Source organism: Lycium ferocissimum, unplaced genomic scaffold (assembly GCF_029784015.1).
Source record: "Lycium ferocissimum isolate CSIRO_LF1 unplaced genomic scaffold, AGI_CSIRO_Lferr_CH_V1 ctg18871, whole genome shotgun sequence".
Lineage (NCBI taxonomy): Eukaryota > Viridiplantae > Streptophyta > Magnoliopsida > Solanales > Solanaceae > Lycium > Lycium ferocissimum.
In genome coordinates, this window is record NW_026718067.1 from 24,977 (window position 1) to 31,567 (window position 6,591).

Sequence of the window (6,591 nt, forward strand, 5' to 3'; positions counted from 1 at the left end):
GCCCCGGCGAATGAAACCGCCCAAACATAAAACATGCGAACATATCTATACAGAAATACCATAACCCACATACATGTCTACAGACCTCTAAACGGAATAACAGAATCATATGACGGGACAGGGCCCCGCCGTACCCCTGAATGAATATATACATATGCAACGGTAGAATATATACCAAAATGTGAGCTCCGGACGAAGGAGCACTCCCAAATAGTAGAGTAGGTGTCCTAGGTGGCGGATCACCAAGCGGGCGTACGTACTACGGGCATGAAACGCGGCCCCCGAAGAAAGGGGTCGACGGAATATGTCGAGTATGTAAAGCAAGAAATACGATAATAGAATCATAATCGAAACAAAGATGCAAAAAAATAAATACAATATGCAAAATGTCAAAATATTTACTTTGAAAAAAAAAACAAATCATGCATAGGCTCTTAGAATATGGTCGCCGCTGCCCGACATTGGCGCCATAACACATCATACTCGAAGGTTTCATATCTCCGAACCGACATATCACATAGCACATCATAACGCCATAACACATCATAACGCCAAATATACTCGGAACCGGCCCTCTAGCGAGGCTCGGCGAACCGGACACACCATACTCCGGAATATATCATAGTGCGCACGAACATAACCGGCCCGAGACTCGGCGAAGGATGTAACGATCATATGCACGAGCAAAGTCGTGAGTAACGATATGCATAAAAATAATTATCACAAACTCAATAGATAAATAAGTAATCCATACTCGGAAGTTAAGGTGATAATCATACTAAGTCCTTTCCGAAAGTCGCTAGAAACGAACATAGAAAAGTCTCGGGGCCCACGGACGGGTATCAACCCCATCCGAGCCCGCCTATGAAAGTTGGGGGATGTTATGCCTTATGGAATCTCCTATGAACGTTTCGGGGCGATCCGAGCTCGTCTACGGAAGTTACGGTTGTTCGTAGTTACGGCGTCTTTTAGGAATAAAATTCTTTACATAACTTTTTAAAAATCCAATCAAATGAAAACATAAGTGCCTTAGCTAGGCCACATTAAGAGAGTAAATCTTTAGAAGCGAATAAGATCATAAACAAGCTCGGATTTAAGAATGGAGTTACCCGAGGCTCGTAACATATCATAACCTACTTAACACTAAGACATGCCAAAAGAAAGAAAGGTGGGCTTTACATACCTCGTCCGCTCTCAAGCTAATCCAACCTCAAGTCTCGGGCACCCCAAGATCTACATAACGTCATTATATATCAAACATTAGCTATAAACATTTAGGCATTCAATTCTAAACGAACACCAAATTCTACAGAAATTTGGGCAGCATTTCCCCTATAAATACAACACCCCGAGAATTCAACTCGGCCAAATTCAACAACAACAATACCAACAACCAAACTACAACATCAATAATCAATTCAAAATGCATTTCTAACATTAGTAACCCTTTTTACATAATTCAACAACATTCATAATATTCCAATATACTCACTTTAACTACTTACATACAAACCAATATCAACGTTTATACATTCGATTACTAATCCAAAACCATTCAACCATATTCAAGTACACTTTAAACAATTCACACAATTTTCAAACAACCCAAACCACACTCAACTTATCCGAAATCTCTTCCCAACTCAACATAACACAACATACATTCCTTTCTTCTAGAATTCATAAACTACACCAATAATCCACACTTTAACAATGTCATTCCTAAATATAAAGTTTACATAAAAGCACATTAACTTCCAAATCAGCCCACAACCATTACAACATCAAATTGAATCATTAAACTTCATTTTCAACATAGAATCCATAACGACACAACTAAAATACTAAGTAACATTTGTTCCTTTTCCAACACACACAAGGGGACCATTTTTCGACCATTCCTCAACATACTAATTCCATGATTTTCATTCTTTTCTTCACATTACAACAACAAAACATGCTAACTAGAATTAATTCATTACTTTTAACACACCACAACATGCACACGGTTTGACACACACATACACGGCTACAATTCACCATCCATATTTTCATGAATTTCATCCATTTTGACATACTACGACACACATAAACCATCCATAACTCATCAAAACAAGATTAAAACTTACCTTTCTTCCAACTTGTTCAACTTGCTAAGGTGAGTGAATAATGAAAACGAGTAGTCTATTGTTCTAACAACAACCCCACGTTGTTTAGGACCTTCAATTAGTAGGTTTTGCTAGAAGAAACAATTTTTTTGATGGCTAAATCTTGGTCTTGAAATTTGCATAGTCATGGCCGAATGGCCCTTCTCTTTTTCTTCTCCAAGGTTCTTGATTTTTCTCTAAGGGGTGAAGAATGATGAAGATGACTTAATAGTCATCTTTTAATACATTATATGTTGCTTCCATGTGGCCCATGGCCCTAAAACATGGCCTATTTTTATTTTTATTTTTTTGTTTTTCATGGCCATAATTTCATAACCTTAATAAGTTTCTAAAATTTCACTTTTGGCCCCAACTTTTTTCATGAAATGTTTAGCTTTCCATAATTCACCTTTAAATCGGTCCCAAATTATGCAAAGTTTCTTATTCCAATTTTACCCTTAACATTCCGTACCAATAAAAAGATGAATATGCAAAGTCTCTATTTTTAACAAAATCGGAAAAATTTACAACCTTGTCCTTAACCCTTCGGGAGAATTGACTTAGAATATTTCCAACGGAAATCTTCTATAATAACATCCTTTCCCCCTTTAGAACATTAGACCGAGCGTCTCCCCCGTGCCCCGTGGGTTGTGTTAAGGAAAATGTGCGAGTATGAGGATGTGCATGATTATCGACGCTGAACAAGGTCACTATTCAAAACAATTATGACTAAAAGATAAGTACATTGACTCGAAAATACGTACGCTTCTTTTGCGAATATTGATTTATGTTTCAGTTATCGGAGTGAAGATTAGGGCGGAAAATACCGAAATGCTTATTTTACAATATGACCATCTATGTTTTTGGTGATGAATTACCAATAATGCATCGTATTTCTCACCTTGATGATAATCCCGCGTTTTAGTGCATTCGGGTAATTCAAGGTAATTGCGGGGAGATGGCAACCAAGGTCTTATTATTGTTTTGCTAAGCATATGAGTTGCTTATAAAGAATTTAGAAGTGGAAATATTAAGGAACGTTAGGGGCATAAAAGGAAATTCGCGGTATGACTCGTGGAAACATGGAGGAAGACGAAGGGCGAATTTGGAAGTTGGAAAAAAATATTCTAAATTACGAGACCTAGCCAAAATATAAGTGGGCTTGAAAGATTTTTGTTGGAATTAATTGAGGCCCAACCGGCCATGACATGGGCTAGGCCCAAAAATTAATTCATGCATGGATTTAAATAGATGACTAAGTCATCTTATTTCCATAATTCTCTAGAAAATTCAAGGAAAAACAAGAAGAAAAAAAAAGAAGGAGAAAACCCAAGGCCTTTCGGCCAAGAGAAAATTCCAAGGAAAAAGTTGAGAAAAATTCCTCCAAAAATCATTCTCTACTAATTAGAGGGTGCCTAACAAGGTGGAGTATTCATTTGGGCAAGAAAGACTCATATTCATACAAGTTGGCCAAGAGAAGGGTTGGAGAAAAAGGTAAGAATTCACCTTCTTTTTATGTTATGGATGGTTTGGTGTGTCGTGCGTGTTATAGGGTGTGAAGTGAATGAAATTTATGTGTTATGGAAGTGCATGTGTGTGTGGCCGTGTGATATAGGTGTGTGTGTAGAAATTAGGTAGTGACTATTTTGTTAGTATTTGGTTGTGTTATTGTTATGGAAGTTATGTTGATAATGGAAAATGAAAGTTGATTGAGTTTGGAAAGATTGTAGTTGTGCATGCAAGTTGGCCGTGAGTGTGTGTTGATGTGTAGGAAATATGAATTGAATTTTATGTGGTAATTTAGTTGTAGTTATAGTGGAATTTGTATTAAAAGTGAAAGTTGAATGAATTAGTGGAATTTGGAAATTATAGGTGTTGGCCGAATGGTGTATGGAAATTGGAATGGAAATGAACTAATGTTGTTTGGCATATTAGTTATGTTGTGGTAATTCTAGCGGTGTAAACGGAAGAAAAATGAAGCAAGTTTGTATTGATTTGGGATTATCGAATGAATTATGGCATGATATTGGCAAGTAGACTAATGGTGTTATAACATGTTTGATTGAAAGTATAGTGTAATTGTTGGCTCGATTGTTGATAGTTTGGCCGGGTTTGAATTCCCGGATTGTTGGTTGTTGATGAAATAGCCAAGTTGAACTTGGTGGGACGTTGTATTTACAAAGGAAGTGCTTCCGAAATTTCGGTAGCCAAGCGCTTCCTTAAGATCCTAACTTTAAGAACCCTAATAAGAGTTTTGGGTAAACTTGACCAATTTGCAGATTTTGACGACATTGCAACGTGAATTTGGAATAGCTAAAGGAGCGAAAAGAGGTATGTAAGGCTTCCCCCTTCTTTCTATGGCATGTCTTAGACGTACTAAGTTGGACACGGGCCTCGGGGATCATTCTTCCTCTCGAAATCCAAGATTGAAATTCGCTACTATTCACTCAGTAGAATTGAACTAGAAAGAGTGTAAAAGGTTGGAAAACTTCTTAAACCTCTAGAACTCGTATAAATGAAACCCGATTGCTTTAAAGCACTTATAGGTAATGTCTATGATGACGATCGTGACGACGTTAATGCTAAAAGAGAATATACGTCCACGATTCCTTAATATCTTAACCGTATTGTAAGGAGTGAACGCTATAAAGATTTTAAGTAAACAAAAATATACTTTATGACATTTTTATTGTAATCTCGTCTTATGATGTGTATGTATATGTGTATGTATATGTATAAGTATATGTATATGCAAATGGATATGGGGAAGGGGCAAGGGCAACTGTGTCCACCTGATTCAGCTGGCTTATCATCCCGGACGCGGGATGCCCGGACGCGGGATTTGGGGAGAGCCGTACGCGGCGACTGTATCTGCAATATTGGATATCTATCTATATATATGTGACATGTTCTGTTGGGACACTGTTGGGGAGGGGGGTGGGAGAGCTGATGTATTCAGCGTCTGTAAATGTAAGAAAGAGATACTGTTCTTTTTGTAATGTCTGTTGTTTCATCTTTCAATGTAATGTATCTTATTCCTTTGTGATGTCTTCATTGTAATAATGTCTTGTTCGTAATGTATCATTCCTTTCATCGCGATGTCGTGCACTTTCGGAATGTACCGTGTCTCTCATCGAAACGTCTTGTTTACCGTATACGGGGATACGGGACACCGGGTTTCGAAAAAAGTGGGCTAAGCTCGCGTAATACCTGCCGATAGGGCACACATGTACAGGTTACTGCTGCACCAGGATAAGCTCTGCATATCTACCCTGTTGTGACTTATACTCTATATTCATTTATTATGTTATCATTTATGCCTTACATACTCAGTACATTATTCGTACTGACGTCCCTTCTTGTGGACGCTGCGTTTCATGCCGCGCAGGTCAGCAGACAGGTGGTCTTGATCCTCAGCAGCCTTACCAGCAGTGTTGATAGCGCTCCAGTTGTTCCGGAGCCTCACTTTCTTTTGGTACTATTTTGTGTATGTATTTTGGGCACGACTGTACTCGGCCCCTTTCTATGTATAAGTGTACTATGTCTAGAGGCTCGTAGACAGATGTGTACAGTTAGTCAGGTACAGCCAGATATGTACTGTTCGAGTATGGTAATGTTGTTGTAGAAAATGATAACGAAGTTTACTAGTCTGTGTTCATACTGACGTCGCTAATGTAGATGTTCTGTAACGAAAAAAAAAATGGCACAGTTCCTATGGCCCACTTGATAATGAAGATAGGATGCGAGATAAGGGGGTGCTCGGTACAAGTATCGGGTACTCGTCACGGCCCCTAGACGGGTCGTGACAGAAGTGGTATCAGAGCAGTTCGGTCCTAGGGGTTTGTCTACGAGCCGTGTCCAGTAGAGTCTTGTTTATGGGTGTGTAGCGCGCCACACTTATAAACAGGAGGCTACAGGGCATTTAGGAAATATGACCTTCTTTGTATTCTAAGATCGTGCGATAGAGCTATGTTACCAGGATTCTATATTCCTTTCCTAATCCTATGTTATGGTTTCAGTAATGCCGCCAAAGAAGAAAGCTAGGGCAGCCCAGGAGGGCGAGACAGCAGCTCCGGGCCAGCCGATGGCAGAGGCCATCCAGTTATTGACTCAGTTAGTTGCCGCACAGGCTCAGCGGCAAGATACGGACCCGGGAGACAGGGCAGTAAGTGCTAGGGCCCGTGATTTCATCGCCCTAAGACCCCCGAGTTTTATGGGTCAAAACCAGAGGAAGACCCGCAGAATTTCATAGACGAGATGCTAAGGACACTGAGGATTATACATGCTTCAGATACAGAGTCAGTGGAATTGGCATCGTACAGATTGCGGGACGTAGCGGTCTTGTGGTACAACAGTTGGATATCCTCTAGGGGAGCAAATGCCCCTCCCCCGGTTTGGCAGGAATTTACTGAAGCATTTCTGCGGCATTTCCTACCACCAGAGG

The 6,591-nt window shown here is 39.6% G+C and overlaps 1 long non-coding RNA gene across 1 annotated transcript; it reads left to right on the forward strand.

Annotated features, from left to right (window-relative positions):
* The first annotated feature begins 4,424 nt into the window (after positions 1 to 4,424).
* Positions 4,425 to 5,831, forward strand: LOC132042883 (uncharacterized). The gene is made up of 2 exons (XR_009411617.1): positions 4,425 to 4,478; positions 5,536 to 5,831. It is a non-coding gene; the product is annotated as an uncharacterized LOC132042883 (long non-coding RNA).
* The last annotated feature ends 760 nt before the right edge of the window (positions 5,832 to 6,591 follow it).